Raw genomic sequence first — 17,568 nt, 5'->3', positions numbered from 1 at the left:
GGGGCGAAGATACAGGTGGTGGGGTCAGGTCGCGAGGGTGAACCGCGGCGACAGTTGGAAGTGACAGGACAGAGAATGATCCTCTTTAATGGGTCTCAGGCAAATTGACTGGGGAATTCACACACACACACACACACACACACACACACACACACACACATATATATATATATACTATATATATATATATATATATATATATATATATATATATATATATATATATATATATATATATATATATGTATATATATAATATATTTATATATATATATATAATATATATATATATATATATATATATATATATATATATATATATATATATATATATAGCTATATGCATGGCTGCATAATGTTTATCGTTTACTCTAAAATTAACTGACATCTGACAAGACTGGGTGCCTCGCAGGAACAACAGAGAACAGAAAAAAGAGGTATTAAAAACTGATGGATATAAGGTTATGTTAATTGAAAAATGGAATTAGTGCCACCATAAAAACCACCACAGAAAATGTAAAATCCCTTTTATGAAGAACCTGGATTTTTTTAAGGTCCCGACGATGCCTGAATAAACTGGAGAAAGCACTTAGTACTAACCTTTTGCCTATCAGTTTCCAGTGGTATTCACTTATATAATAAAGTCACATACAACTATTGTGTTTTTAATATATATATATATATATATATATATATATATATATATATATATATAATATATATATATATATATATAATGCATATATATATATATATATATATATATATATATATATATATATATATATATATATATATATATTATAAATGTATATGTATATGGTGAATGGATGTTCCAGCATAATTCTGAAATACATTCAGCAATTTCAACCAAACTTGGCTTCCCGAAATGGTGGCTGGTTTTTTGCCCATATACCTAGTAACTAAATAAAGTCTATGGGATTATTATACTCTTTTAAATAGAGGGGGTGTGGGATGGGAATGGGTGGCATGTAAAATAACTGAAACCAAAAAATATTAGTGTAAAATCCATAGTTTTCAAGGTTGATGAGATAAAAGTGTCACTCCCAATGTCATTTAAGTTCAAGTTCAGCCCTGGAAATGTAAAAAATGATGGACACGCGTCTATTTCATAATTTTCGAGCTCTGAAATGAATAGTGACATTCCCCGTGTCCTGTATCCAAGTATAGCCTCACAGGAAGGGATGGTGAGAAGGGGAGAAAAATGAAATGTAACAAAAATTACAGATATAATACATAGTTTTCAAGTCACTGCAATGTATAGTGACACTCCCAATGCCCTTTCAGTCCAAGTTCGCCCCCAATAGGAAGGGGTTTGAGAAGGTGTGAAAATATATCATCATAATTGACAAATATTAGTGCCTAATCCTTAGTTTTTGAGGTCACTCAGATGAATAGTGACGCTCCCAATGCTCTTTAAGCCCAAGTTCAGCCCCGATAGGAATGGAGGGTGAGATGGGGTGAAATATGAAATGTTCAAATATACTGAGCAATGTAACTGAAGCAGCTATCTAAATAGGAGAAAGAGAGAGAGAGTTTATCAGTTGTCATTCTGAAATTGCCCTGGCCGCACTGGTTTGGTCAGCAAGTGTGTGAAAAGCATCTTTTTAAAACTCTCTTATGATAGTGAAACTATGCATTAGAATTTATGAGATCAGGGTTCATAATATCTCTTATCCAAGAAGTTACACGAACGATGAAAAAGATAACAATGATGAGAGCAGCTTTCGTAGTCAAAATTAACTAAGAGAACTTTATTCCCCTTTACCTTTTTTTTTTTTTCCTTTTCAAACCCTCGTTCTTCTCTTTTTTTCAGTCAGACACCCTCGGTTTTGCTATTCAGCGTGAATGGTAAAAACCAGGAATATCAATTGACGAGATTTTAAGGTAATTTTGTTTTTCCATTATGTTTCAATGCTTCATTTAAAATGCCCGACCTCGAATGTCATTTGCAATTTATATGTTGGCTATCGTGTTCAAATTCCTGTTTATTTTTATTTTTTAATGCAGTATGAGACTTCCATTTTTATTTCACTTTTTCGAATAGGTTTTTTTTAATTTAATTTTAAAAACATTGCTCATAGTGAGTCTCGCATGCCGTGAACATTTTCATTTGTGTTTTTTAAATGATCTTCGGATATAGCCAGATTTTTTTTTTTTCTTATAAATGTAGATTTCATTTTCATCTTCTTATGCTGTTAAATTTTATCTACTTTTGGTGATTTCATTTTAATTTGCAAACCGCCTCCTTCCTCTCTCCCACCTTATCGTTAAATAGACTTACTCTCTTCCACCTGATCTTTAAATAGACTTACTCACTCCCAACTGTCGTTAAATAGTTTTCCTCTTTCTCACCTGGTCTTTTAAATAGACTTCCTCACTCTCACCTGATTGTTAAATAGGTTCCCCCTCCCTCCCCCCTGTTCATTAAATATCCTTCCTATCTCCCACTTGATGGTTAAATAGACTTCCTCTCATCTACCTAATAATTAAAATAGACTTCCTTTCTCCCCCTGATCCTTAAATAGACTTCCTCTCTATAACTATATTTGTTAAATAATGCTTTTTCTCCTACTTCATCGTTAAATAGACTTTCTCTCTCCCACCTGATCATTAAATGTAATTCTTTTCTCCCACCTGATCATTAAATATAATGCCTCTCTCCCACTTGATTATTAAATAGACTTCCCCCCTCCACCTGATCATTAGATAGACTTCCTCTCTCCAACCTGATCATTAAACATAATTCCTTGATCACAATAAATAGACTTCATCTCTCTCCACCTGATCATTAAATATAATTCCTCTCTCCCACCTGATTATTAAATTGACTTTCTCTCCCCCACCATGATCGTTTAAATGTCAGACATCTGTCCCCCACCTGATTATTATATATAACTTCCTCTTTCCCACCTGATCGTTGAATAAACTTCAATCTTTCCCACCTGATCATTAAATAGACTTCCTTTCTCCAAGCAGAATAATTAGATATAATTCTCTCTCTCACCTGATTATCAAATGGACTTCCTCTCCCCAATATAATTCTTCTCTCCTACCTGATATAAATAGACTTTTCTCTCCCACCTGATCCTTAAGTATAATTCCTCTCTCCTACCTGATAGTTAAATAGTCTTTGTTTATTCCACCTCGTCGTGAAATAGACTTCTCTGTCTAACCTTGTTCGTCCTTTTTTTAGAGCACTGAGCCTGACTATTCCAGTGTTCTCTTTTTTCTTAGGCTTTCTTCCTTAGCATCAGAGGGATTTCACACCTGCCAAGGTGAATGGGTTCCTGGTTCCGCTTAGGTAACCGTTACCTGCCAAAAATCAATACAGGAGGAAGGAGAGAAGCAGTAATAATTCCACAGTGAAGTTGTCGTTTACAGAAGGAATGTTGATTTTTTTGGAAGTTCTTTAGATTTGTTTTATTTAGTTATTTTGTAGTATTAAATGGCTTTAGTCATATTTTGAGGGCAATTGATTTTATTAGAAGTTTGTCACGATTCATTTTTTTTATTTCGTTTTATCATGAACATCTAGAAGTGGATAATAGTTTTAGAAAACTATAATCGCAAAGGAAAATAGTAACAGAATGAGATGCGGTAACATAATAATAAAATAATATATGCACTGATTATGATTCAAATAGCATTGATAGTGGCAATAAAAAATCCACAGGTGCAGTAGGATTATCGAAAAGGCGTATGCGTATGTGTATGTTATTTAAATATATAGCTGGGGGTGGTAACGGTTGCTGTCAACCATGGGAAACAGGACAAGGGCAGAGGATGACATCCACAATAACGTCATGTCTTAATTGCTGAATTTTTTAATGTATCTGTCTCATTAGCCAAGCTGGAATAATACACAAAGATATGAATACAAAATACAGACTCATGCTTAAGATTACAAATAAAATATAAAACAAAGTTGTTTATATGAGGAGAAAAATAATTGAAACCCGTTACCAGAATGGACAACGTACAAAAATCAGATTGACATAAACAAAGAATTCCAGGCCCGGGTAAAGCTACTTTTGTACTTCGTCCAACTGGTGACAGTTTTATTATTTTTTTTTCTTTTTTTTATCTCATATAACTTTGTTTTTATATTTTGGTTGTAACTTTAAGTATAGGTCTGTATTTTATAATTATGTTTTAATGCATTATTCAGCTTTGATAATGAGGACATGTTTTGAAACGTCAGCAATAAAGAAATGTTGTTATCTGGACGTCTCCCTCTGCCCTTGGTCCTATATATATATACATATATATATATATATATATATATATATATATATATATATATACTATACATACATACATATATATATATATATATATATATATATATATATATATATATATATATATATATATATATATATATATATAAGCCTTTTTTATGAATATATAAAAAAATTGGTGGCCAGGAAGTATTGATCCAACTAGCTCTAGTTTCTACCCAGACGGGTCATCAATAATTCTCACGTCTCCTATGCATCCAGGTCATTCGCCTTAACATTGTAGTGGGTCATGGGATCTAATGAGATAATGGATATAATGGCCATAGAATTTGATGTTGTGTAATGGGTCAATGATTCGCATGGTATAATGCGTCAGTATTTTCTAAAGGGTTAGATAGAGTAACGGGTCAGTAGTTCTAATTGGTTAAATTGTATAATGGGTCAATGATTTCTCTGAGTTAAATGGTGTAATAGATCAATGATTCTAATGGATGAAATGATGTAATGGGTCATTGCTTCAAATGGGTTAAATGTTCTAATGCATTAGTGATTCTAATGGATTAAATGGCGTAATGGGTCAGTGATTTAATGTAAATGGTGTAATGGGCCAATTATTCGCATAATGAAATGAAGGTGTAATGGGCCAGTTGGTTCTAATGGGTTTAAATGGTTGGCAATGGGTAAACTTATTTTTAAAGGTTTAATGGTGTTAAGGGGTCAGTGATTTCCTCAAGGGGATAAATTGGCATCATGGGTAAGTGATTTCTTATGTGTTCAATGGTGAAATGAGGTCACCGAATCTCATGAGTAAGCGATGTAATGGTCATTGATAGTGATTCTAATGGGTTAAGTAGTATAATGGGTTGGGAGGGTTCTAATAGTTCTTGGAATAATTGGTCAGTAAGTTTAATGTTAACGGTGAATACAATGGTCCTTTATTCTAATGGAATAGTAGGTAGAATTATTAATGGTAATGATAGTATATACATATACGTGTTTTTTTTTTTATATAGAATATATGTATATATGTATATATACTATATATATATATATATTTATATATATATATATATATATATATATATATACATATATAAGCGAATACCACAGGAAATTGATAGGAAGAAATCCAGCGCTTTCGCCTTTACTAAGACATTGTAAATAGTAAAAACGAAATCGCTTGGATTTCTGTCTATCATTTTCCTGTGGTATTCGTTTATTTAATGAGGTCACGTGCATCTATTGTGATTTCTTAAGCACTTATATATATAAATATATATATATATATATATATATATATATATATATATATAATATATATATATATATATATATATTATGGAATATATGTATATGTTATAATATATAAAGACGTTTCTTTTATATGGGAGTGGCTTCAGATAAAACAAACGATATGGATCATCACATTTACATCTCCACTGCTATATCAACTAGTACAGAAACAGAAAAGCTCCACAATATTAGCCGCTTTTTACAACTAAAATAAGGCACATTACCTACACACACACACACACACACACACACACACACAAACACACATTCTGCCACTCACCACTGTCTAGCACGCGTTCTCTCGCTCTCGGCACTTTCAAAGTCCACCCATTGGTGTTTTGAGATCCGTATTTACGTTAAGTTTACAACCTCATAAAACGATTCCTTTTTCTGCATCAGGGTGCATCTTACATTAACACCTTTATGTTGATTACTTACCTCCTTGTTCTCTCTTACTTCCCAGCCACCTGATACATGTTCTTGGTCTTTGCTTTTGTCATGTATTTCGTACATTTCGTATTGTTCCTTCATGATTTCATGATGCCTCTTGTTTCTTCATTTCTTCTCAGACTTTTTATTGCCATTTTTATTGTCATTTTCTTTCTGTTTCCATAATCATATCTTGACATTTGAATATTATATTTTTTTATGTTGTTTGCTTTTCTTATTATCACTATCTTTCGCCCCACCGTCTCTAGATTGAGCTTTTATTGTCTCTTTTACTGCAAATACATAATGATCAGATATACTTCCAACTACTCCTCTTCTTTCCATTACTCCCATCCACTTGCTTTTCCGCCTAATTTGTAATTACACATAATCTGACAAATCATGCCCTCATTACTTATGAAACCTTGTTACCGTAAATGAACAAATGACAAAATGTAAACTTCACTAAGAGCTTAAATACTTCGTACAGAACAGGTCTTCCTGCGATATATATTAATCCCCCCTCCCCTAGAAAGGTCATTACTTTGGGAGAGTGATGCAATTAACACTTAGTGCGCAGTAATTTGCATTTTTCAAGAGAGGGTGAAACAGATGGGAAGACGGTGAATTAGGTTTGTCATCACTGACTACAATATTTCTAGAGAGAGAGAGAGAGAGAGAGAGAGTAGGGTGGGTGGTGGCTTCGTATTGCCGTATCTATATTATATATTTTATTAATACATACTGGAGAGAATATAAAGAAATGCGAGAGAGAGAGAGAGAGAGTTGAGACGAGAGAGAGAGAGAGAGAGAGAGAGAGAGAGAGAGAGAGAGAGAGAGAGAGAGGTGGGGGTGGGAGATATCATTAATCACTGCAATTTTCTGTCATACAGACCAATATTCTTGCATTATATGGTTGCTGTGATTATTAATAGGCTATGATCATCTTGGCACTTCTCTCTTTAATCAGTATCACGAGAATTATAGTTAGTAACGTTTCATGTTAAATATAATCCGTAGCTGCAGCTATGCTGTGTAGTTAACTATTTATATTTAGAATGTATTTTTAAAATGTATATGTTTTCAGGTACTTAATGCAAAATATATTTGTGGCATTCATTCCCATGAACTCTATAACTCTCTTTTTCATGTAACTCTCTCTCTCTCTCTCTCTCTCTCTCTCTCTCTCTCTCTCTCTCTCTCTCTCTCTCTCTATTTGTTGACCGACTTTGCTCCTTACAATAAAAATATCTATCATTTGACTTACTGTCCTTTTTCACAACATCCTGTGCAAACCAAATATTTCCGTGAGGATCTAAGATCAGACGAATCTTTTAAAGTTTCGAGAAACCCTTTCTAGGTTTAAGAATCTCTTTAAAGGATTAAGATTCCTTAAAATTCCCTAAAGGACCGAAAGACTCCGTGAAAAGACACAGGAACTATCCTGGTGGTCCCAGTATATAAATGAAGTGTATTCCCTGATCGCATCTTAGATCGACTCGCTTGAGGATAAAGAGGAAAAATAACGTGATGCGATAATGATGAATTAGAGTGTGAAATGGTGAACATCTTTCATCTTCTTTTACCCTTTGTCCCTCTCGCTCGTAAACATGCAGGTTCCCTTTGGCCCATCTTTTGAAGTCTGTATTTTCCGCTTCTCTCTCTCTCTCTCTCTCTCTCTCTCTCTCTCTCTCTCTCTCTGTCATAAACATGCGCGCTCATTACCTGGGGGTGGAAAATACGAGGGAAAGTTTATGCATAATCGGAGTCCCTTGGTGTGTCAAGAATCTATTTGAGCGACCAGAGATATAATCATTCTCCGAACAGCAGAACCCTGAAATGGCGATTTTTTTTTTCTTTTCTTTTTTTTATGTTAGGGTGAGAGGCGAAATCGTGCATGAACTGTTGATTCAATTGCCTGAATCCTAAAGCAAATACATGCAGATGACTGAGTGTTCTCTTTACGTATTCAATATAGGTAAAAATATTAGTAAAGTAGTATCTATAAGGGTATTAATATTTTTTTGAGACACCATACATATATTGTAAATTGTTATTTACACGAGGCAAAATAACCGAGCCCCTGCAACAATTGTTGTTTTATAATAAGCAATCAGGTTGCTGGCTAATATATGAAAAATCCTAGGCAAATTATACAAAAATTACCGAACCACGGTAAAAATTTGTTTTAGTTTTAAAATTTGATGCAACGACTACGCATATCCTTCTATACTCCTAAGGAAGTGTTTACTCATTAATCATCATATTGAGTCTCTCTCTTTCTCTTTCTCTCTCTCTTGTCTCTCTCTGCAACCACTACTCTGCAACCAGTACTTTGTGCCTTGTTGGAGTCCTAGCCAACTAAAAACCCCAGACGAGCTTCTGTGCCATTGAGTGTGGAACTTCCTACCCGTGGGGCCTGCTGGTGTGGCCATTGTGGCCATTCCTTGGGGATTTTCAGGGTTGGAGGAGAAGCATTCGGGTTATAAGATTCTGGCTGTTCATGGCTGGTTGAAGTTTAGTAGTTTAAGGGATGCTGCTGTTCACTCCTGGCGAAAATCATTTGCTTAGGCTAATTTGTGTTGCTCAGTTGGGAGCTGCGACACGTTTGGGATCGTCTAACAACAGGGAGGCCGTATGTTAGTGTGGCAGCAATAAAAGGTATCCTGGCGATTAAATGTGGAAAACTGTTCATGGATAAACGGATGCGGCGACTATGGAAGTACTCAACAAACCACCCGCCACCCCCCCTCCCCCTTTTTTTCCTTTTCAACTGGTCACATTAGAAAGGATACTGAATAAAAGTGCAGATAGAAATATTGAAAACAAGACAACCAAAATGACTCAAGAAAAGTTAAAATTAAAACACGTATGTGCGAAATGCAGTGAAAATAAGTGGTGCATACACTACAAAGAGGCATGCGCATCACAGCTAGGTAGTCTCAGTGTCTGTCTCTCCTTTCAACAAGAACAGGAGACAGCTAAACTGAGGAGGGAAGTAGAAGAATTAGCCAAACAAACTCGAAGGCAAGAGAAGAGAAGACAGGATGGAAAAGGAAATTAGAGACCTACAAAGAGAAGTTACAAACCTTAAGAGAGAGAAACAGGAATTAAACAACGACATAGTAGAAAACGGAGAGTATAGTGGAGATTAGAAAACAAGTGCTAAAGACCAGAACCAGAAATGAAACAGAAACAAGTACTAGAGAAGTCACAAAGAAAGAAGCTTACAAGGATAAAAATAATGAATTCAAGAGAGCTGTTGACAGAAGAGTGATAGCGGCCAGAAAACACAATTGTCCCCCAAAATTTATCAACTCAACGAATAGATTTGCTGTGCTCTCTGAACTATCTCAATTGAAGACTCGTTAGTAAAAGATCAGGGGTTAAATTGTGTGCCCAAAAATAGAGGTGAGAGAAAAGTTAATTCTTACCCAGGTGCAGGAGCAAAGAAGATAGCCGAGGCAATGAAAAAAATCAAGGTAAATAATAGAAAAAGCGTAATCATAGTGCAGGGAGGAGGAAATGACTTGTTTGTAAAAGATGGAGGAACTAGCCAAACAGAAGGTCTTGTGGCCAACCTGACGAATGTTATAGAGAACATCCGTGAGAAAACTGATAACGGCATTTTATAGGACTTCTGCCCAGAACCAATGTAAGCCACTACTCCCTAAGCAAGGCAGTTGGAATCAACGACAGACTGGAGCTAATAGTCCAAGAAAAAGGCGTTAGGTTCGTGAACTTTTGGGACAGATTTACAGGGAATAGGAAAGTATATAAAAGAGTTGGAACTCACTTGAATTTGGAAGGAGGAAAACTGACAGGAAACCTTCTCAACGAAAAACACATGGAACACCTTAGTGAACTAAACATTCAAGGGAGGAAGTCAGACAGCACCCAGAATCTAGTTAGCAATAGCACTGCAGGCAACAGTAACAGTAAGGGAAACTAATAAAGCCACCGAGGACAAAAGAGAAGATAGAAAAGTCCCTCAGAGTGGCGCAGTCTAATGCACTATCTATTCGAAACAAAGTAGATCTCTTCAAAGCGTTGGTAGCAAGTGAGGAATTAGACATAATAGGTATCACAGAAACATTGTTACAAGAGGCAACAAGAGACTTCGTACAGTACCAGAATGCTGGATATAAATTGTTCAAAAGAGATAGACTCAATAAAAAAGGTGGAGGCGTTATGTTATATGTTAGGGACCACCTCAGTCCAATAGTGTAAAATTTCAACCGTGTAAGAAGTGATTGGCATCAATATAAGCAGTCTAGGGAAGAAGATAATTCTAATACTAGTGCACAGACCTCCCCTCCATTCACAAATGCCCGGTGAGGAGCTGTATGCACTACTAGGACAAGAGATAAACAGCAAATTCTGCATAATAATGGGAAATTTTAATGCTGCAGTACATTGGGACACGATGACCTCCGCATCAAAAGTAGAAGGAAAGATACTTTTAGATTTTGTAAAAAATAAATTCCTCCGCCAATGGGTTAACAAACTTACCAGAGGAACAACATACTAGACACCGTCCTATCGACAAAAGATAATCTAGTGTCTGAATTTTCAGTAGGTGCAAATCTAGGCAAAAGCGACCATAAAATTATCTCCTTTCAAATTAATGTTCACCATAAAAAAGAGGAAGATATCAATGAGATTAGACTACCGTCGACAAGACCTAAAAAAACTAAAGGAGTACGTTAAAAATCTAGAGTACGACGAAAACACAGGCATAGATAAAAATACTAACAAATGGCAACTCTCAGCCTGAGTGGTTCAACAGAGAAATTAAAAATACAATAAGAGAAAGAGACAGATTGCACAAATCAATGAATCCACGCCCAACACCAGTAGAAGCAAGCAGGCATAAAGAACTCTGTAGATTGGTGGACAAATTAGTAAGAAATGCAAAGATAAATGAGGATAACAGAGTTGCATCAGTTTGTAAAGAAAACCCAAGAGAATTCTTTGCGCATGTTAATAGTAAGAAACCAATAGCAAATAGCATGGGTCCCCTAAGGGACAATAGAGGTAACCTGGTGAACTCAGATTTGAAAAAAGCAGAGTTACTGAATAAGTTTACCAGTGTATTCACAGTTGAATACTACCTCAATACTGGAACCTGCTATTAAATATGAAGGGGCAGAACCATTGGACAAAATAATATTTACAGAGAGGACATCAAACACTAAATAGACAAACTCAACCATTTCAAATCTCCCGGCTTGGATGGGATTCATCCAAGAGAAATTAAAGAGCTAAAAGAAGAGGTAGTTCCTCACCTATATAAACTCTACAGAAAAAGTGCTGAACAAAGAAAGGCACCAAAAGGATGGAAACTAGGTAATGTGGCCCCAGTTTACAAAAAAGGTCCATAGAAGAGCTGGAAAATTATAGACCAGTCTGTCTAACGTCGGTCGTTTGCAAGATTTTTGAGTCCATAATTGCAGACTGGTCTATAACTTGTTGTTAAACAGCCAACACAGTTGCAGACAAAACAGATCCTGCCTATCAAACTTCTTGGAGTTGTTTCATAACAAGCTTGGTATTTACGACAGCAGTAGAGCAATATACTCTACTTAGATTTCCAAAAAGCATTTGACAAAGTCCCACACAAGAAACTGATGACAAAAGTTAGAGCTTTAGGAATTGTAAGAGAAACAGCAGACTGGGTCGAAGACTGGCTAGCTTACAGAAAACAGAGAGTCGTAATAAATGTTGAAGTATCAGAATGGGCAGATGTAACAAGCGGAGTTCCCCAGGGTTCTGTTCTTGGCCAAACTACGTGTAAATGCAGCAGACCCAGAAAGTTTAAGAAATGCTCTAATGATCTAATGAAAATAGGAGAGTGGTAAAAAAAAATGGCAAATGCCTTTTAACATAGATAAGTGTAAAGTGTTACAAATAGGAACAAACAACCCTCATGCCATCTACATGCTGCTTGGGAATGACATAAATAGTGTAGAACAAGAGGAGGACCTTGTAGTCATTATTACCAAGGACTTAAAATCCACAAAACAGTGCATAAAAGCTGAAAAGAAGGCACAGAAACTAGTGGGATTCATAAAGAGGCAGTTCAAATACAGAAACAAGGAAATGGTGCCGCAGCTCTACAAATCAATAATTAGACCCCATCTTGAATATGTAGTACAGTTTTGGTCACCAACACTAAGAAAAGACATAAATAGATTAGAAGGAGTACAAGCAAGAGCCACAGAGTTAATTCCATCCATCAGGCAAATAGGTTACCAAAGACGACTAGATCGCCTGAACATGTATGGCTTAGAAACACGACGACACCGAGGACAACAAATAGAAACATTTAAAATACTGAGAGGCATAACAACAGTAGAAAGTAACTTGAACGAAAACCAGACAAGAAATAATGGATGGAAACTAGAACTGAAGAGATACAAACCCATCCCATAGTTGGGACTTCTTTACATACAAGATATGTGATATGTGAGAAGTTGTAAACAGCAACAGTGTAGAAAAGTTTAAAACAAAGCTAGACAAAATCATTAGGACAGTCTGAATGAACATTAAAACCTGCTCCTACAGATACTTGAGCACACGATGTCTCCTCGGATGACTAACAAGTCATTGAGACATCCTAATCCTTGTAACTCGTTGTAACTCTCTCTCTCTCTCTCTCTCTCTCTCTCTCTCTCGTCCCCAAAATCATCATTAACTCCTTAAACTTCACACCATTTCCTTTTTCATATTCCACTTCACCTGGTCGTATTACAACCCCGTGGAAATCATTCGGAGGTGTGACAATTTCGCTTCTATAAAACAAGAAGAAGAAGACGAAGAAGAAGAAGAAGAGTCGAAAAGTTGCCAACGTGAATCACACATGAATTTTCTCTGCCGTGAAATTGGCTCGACTCAGAATTTTTCCTTCATTAGCATCAAACTCATTAGCAAATGATAGAGACCGATCGCCTCCAATTTCGTCTCAAAGGAAGGAAAGGAGAGAGAGAGAGAGAGAGAGAGAGAGAGAGAGAGAGAGAGGTGGGGTGGGTGGGGATGGGTTGTGGTTATGGATCACTACGCTTGGGAACCGGTTGGACCAGAGGGACATCCCTCATTAGGGTGTAGGGGTAGGGGCCATTAAAAAGTATTTTAGCCAGGTTGAACAAGTCGTGTTCAACACACGTGCATACACACACGCACATACACACACGAAGACGAATGCACATGCAATATATATATATATATTATATATATATATATATATATATATATATATATAGATATATATATATATATATATATATATATATATATATATATATATGGGTGTTTGTGTGTGCGTGCGTAATTTTTTCATTGAAGGATTGGTAACAGAAGCTGCTCACTTTCCAACTCTCAGATAATACTTTTAGGATGGGGATGCTAGCCCATCTCCAACCCTACCCTAGTGGCTACTCACTACAGTCGACAGACTACTATGTAGGTACATAGTGCAGTACAGCCGAACTTTTTCGACATATAAGTTATGATTAAAAGAAAAAACTCCTCTTACCCCTGTATAAAAACCGAAGTAGATTTTATATAAAAATTCAATAGATATTCCGTTGAACTACGTAAAACATGTGATTGACGATTTTTTGTCTTTTCTAAGGAAGAAATTAAGACTTTACAAAGGTCATTTCCCTTACGACCTTGATGAAATTGTAAAGTTAATTAACCTGTGGGTAACCAACAACGCTTTTTCTTTTGTTAGTAACTTTCACAAACAAGTTCTGCTGTAGTTTGAGCAGCCCTGCTTTCCCCCTCTCCTAGGAAACTTTAAGGTAGAACATCTGAAAGGAAACTTGTTGTCCATTAGACTTCAAAACAAGACATTGATTATATAAGTGGATATGCTTGTCTTCTTGAACAATAGCTGGGGAGATTTCAGTTATTTCTTTTAATAGGCCGAGTACGATCATTCCAAGTTTTTGCAGTCTAAATAAAAAAAATCGTCAAACTACCCTTGTGGTTATAATGAAACTGACAATATCGCCTTTGATAAATACAGGTCGCCCACTTTCGCCGTTTTTTATATTCTTTTTCATGTGGTAATTCGGTATGTAATAATGTCTATTTCATTGCATCATTTTCAGGAAGACTTGGAGATTCATATCACAAGGATTAGTAAAGTATAATTAATCGGTAAGATGAAACTCTGAGAATTCAACTTGTGGTGCTTACTGGAAGAAGCACAGCTGTACTTCAAAAGTATCTGTCTGTTCTGTACTGACAGATACTTTTGAAGTACAGCTGTGCTTCTTCCAATAAGCACCACAATGTTGAATTCTCAGAGTTTCATCTTACCAATTAATTATACTCTACTTATCCTTGTGATATGAATCTCGTAGACTTCCTGAAAATGATGCACTGAAATAGATATTATAATACATATATATATATATATATATATATATATATATATATATATATATATATATATATATATCTATATATATATATACATCCATATATATATATACTATATATATATATATGAGTAGAGAGAGAGAGAGAGAGAGAGAGAGAGAGACGTGTATATATATATATATATATATATATATGTATATATATATATATATATATATATATATATATGTGTGTGTGTGTGTGTGTGTGTGTGTGTGTGTGTGTGTGTGTGGGTGTGTGTGTGTGTTTGATATGTTACCAATAATAACAGTCGTGATCGAGCGGTCTGTTTCCTTTACAAAATGAACGTTGAGTTCTAACAGATCTGTTAACTCTAGTTTATCTTCTTTTAAATGAATAACATCTGAGTAATCAGCTACAACCTCATTTAACCCCTCTATGTATTCTTTATAGTCTGCCGCGCCCAAATGATTTCATAATATCTCCCTTCTAACCTCCATTTCAGCCTCTGTTAATTCCATTTGCTCCCCTATTACTGCCACTGAATTCATTTCCTCGTTACATTCCTCTAGATCTACAACATGAGTATTATTTTAATGCCTCCTAACTGGATTATTGTAGTGAAGCAATTCCACCCATGTAACCCTTTAATTTAACACCTTGTCTATTGAAACTGCTCACCACTCCTTCAAGTTTCTCACTGCCTTCCACCACACACACCTGTTCATTCGCTTTTATATCTCTCACCTTCACTTTCACCATACCATTTAAACACCTTTATATATCCTCTTTTCCCTTACTCGCTATTAGGCTCACCCCCTCCCTGTGAATGATTATCTCTCATCATTTCCTCCTCTCATCATTTCCTCATTATTCCCTATTTCAAATACATTCCCCTCCATTTTCTCAGTACCTATAGATATGAGATAAAACCTCTGGTTTCACTCATTGTTATACCTCCTTCACTAAGATTAATAGAAATCCTATTCCTCTACATGCTGGATGTCGCAATAAGATCTTGTTACCTAAGTTAACACCTCTCACCACAAGAACTGATTCCTGTGTTAACTGGTTCCCTATTGAGAGAAAATATCCGCCCCTCCCATGACATCCAGTTTATGAGCTTGGACATCACACACTTTATCCTCTCAATGCCTTTGCCGAAACTGAGGGAACCTCGATTGATAAAAGTCCACTAAACTGACTGATGCCCCTGTATCCACAAAAATTAGAAGACTAGACTCAGCTACGGCTCCTTTCACCACCAGTTTCCATTCCCAAATATCGCCCACAAGTCATGTATGACATGAACATTTTATTTTTTCCCTTGTGTTTATTCTGCCCGCTAAAAATTCTCTCTATTCTGGGACCTCTTTGGATACACTTCTTGAGGAGCTTTCTGACAGCTACTTCCAAAATTCTGATTTACTGATCTATCATGACCCTTTTTGAGTAACAGACAAAACTGCCAATTATGTGAAGGATTCTTACACATGCCACAACATTTAACTTCGCAATACTTCTTCATATGCCCCTGTCTATTACAACTATAGCAACGAATTTGTGGTGTATGATCCATAGTTTCTATCAGCCTCCATTTTATCGCAAAACCTATTAGGAGCAAAGGTTGATTCTCTTTGTGGGAAGTTCCTTTGGCCGTGGTTCTAGGCATTCCATTGAAAAATGTACTATCTATAGTTGGGCATTGGGATATGTGCTTCTTGATTTGTGAAAAGATAAGAGATTCCTCATAAGCAGCCTTTATTGGTCTATCTCAACTGCTAACTATTGCATCTGGTGCGTCATTCAACAACCGCGAGAAATGCAGTAACTTATGAAAATGTTCTAATAAAATAGAATCGCCATTTACCAAGTCCAAGAATCTCAATTTCCCAAAAAAATCTGTAGCTGCGTCAAACAATTGTGACCTACAAGACACCGCGGAACTCTTTCCTCTCCTAATCTTATAAAATGCCCTCATCTCTCAAACCAAATCTCCTCATTCATCCTCCCCATGTGCAGTCCTTAGAATTTTTTTTTTTAATTCTCCCAAGTACTACACCTACTGAACTCAAATCTGCGACAGCGTTTCCCAATGTCTCCCACGTCCAATGCCTCATTAAATGCAATTCTATCATCGGTGATTTTCTTGGTAATTAAGTGATTTTTAACGCTTTCAATAAATTTCTTAACTGGCCGTCTCAAACTTCCATTTACCAAGCCCGCAAAAGGTTGGATAGGCGACGTTTATATCGTAATCCTATGAGTCAAAAATTTATCTAGTGATTCCCCTCCTGTCATTTTCCTGACTTTTCCTTCTTATTTTCATCTATACCGAAACTATCCTTCACCTTCAATAAAAGTTTGCCTAATCTTAAAAGCATATAATATTAAAATCTTGCACAATACCCTCTAAAAAACCAAAACAATATCCTTCCATCTCGCAACCATTCATAAACTCTAATGGAAGTAAATCACTTCGTATACCCGCTCCACTGATGCTCAACTGATCGCGAGGTCAGTGTCATACGTTTTCGAAGGTTAACTCCCCATAAGAAAAGAAAGAAAAAAGAAGAATCTCAGAAGTAAAATTCACTTTTTGATATCGCCACCGCTTGTTTCAGCGCAAAAACTGCTTACCATGCGACAGACCACTGTTTTTATGCAGTTACCACATTACGATATATCCCCCACACAATATACACCATCCCCACATGCGCTTAAGATTCTGTTCTAACCCAAAATAACTCGATAAAAAAATAAAGAGAAAATAAAATTGTAATAAGCTGAAATAAAAACCCAAAATTAAAAGAACTCACTTTTTCTCCTTGCCCCACATATTTCCCTCAACAACTAACCCCCGCAAAACTCCAATGGCACTTTTAAACTAAGGCACGGAAATATATGATTATGTTGAAACCCGTACTAAAGCACTTGGTAATCGATCTTTTTACTGAGACACTAACTTGATCAGAACTGATTCCGATAATGGTCACCACTTCCATCCACACTAAATGTACTAACTTGCAGTTTAGTCCCTCTGTAACAGGTTACCAACCCCTCTCCTTTACTTTCGCCTAAAGATCACCAAATGATATCCTACCTCTATTGTGTTTCCATGCACCTATATCTTAGTTACTATCACCATTCATCATCTCTTCAATGCGTAAGTTCATTACAACGTGAAATA

General features: G+C 35.9%; 1 pseudogene; it reads left to right on the top strand.

The window, feature by feature from the left end:
- Nucleotides 1-1,858: 1,858 nt before the first annotated feature.
- LOC135212133 (CCN family member 2-like) overlaps nt 1,859-17,568 on the top strand; it is an 88,007-nt pseudogene continuing 72,297 nt past the window's right edge.

The sequence above is a fragment of the Macrobrachium nipponense genome, chromosome 40 (genome assembly GCF_015104395.2).
Source record: "Macrobrachium nipponense isolate FS-2020 chromosome 40, ASM1510439v2, whole genome shotgun sequence".
Taxonomy (NCBI): Eukaryota; Metazoa; Arthropoda; class Malacostraca; order Decapoda; family Palaemonidae; genus Macrobrachium; species Macrobrachium nipponense.
The sequence above is the reverse complement of the archived record's forward strand: the minus strand, read 5'-3'. Positions and strand labels throughout refer to the sequence as shown.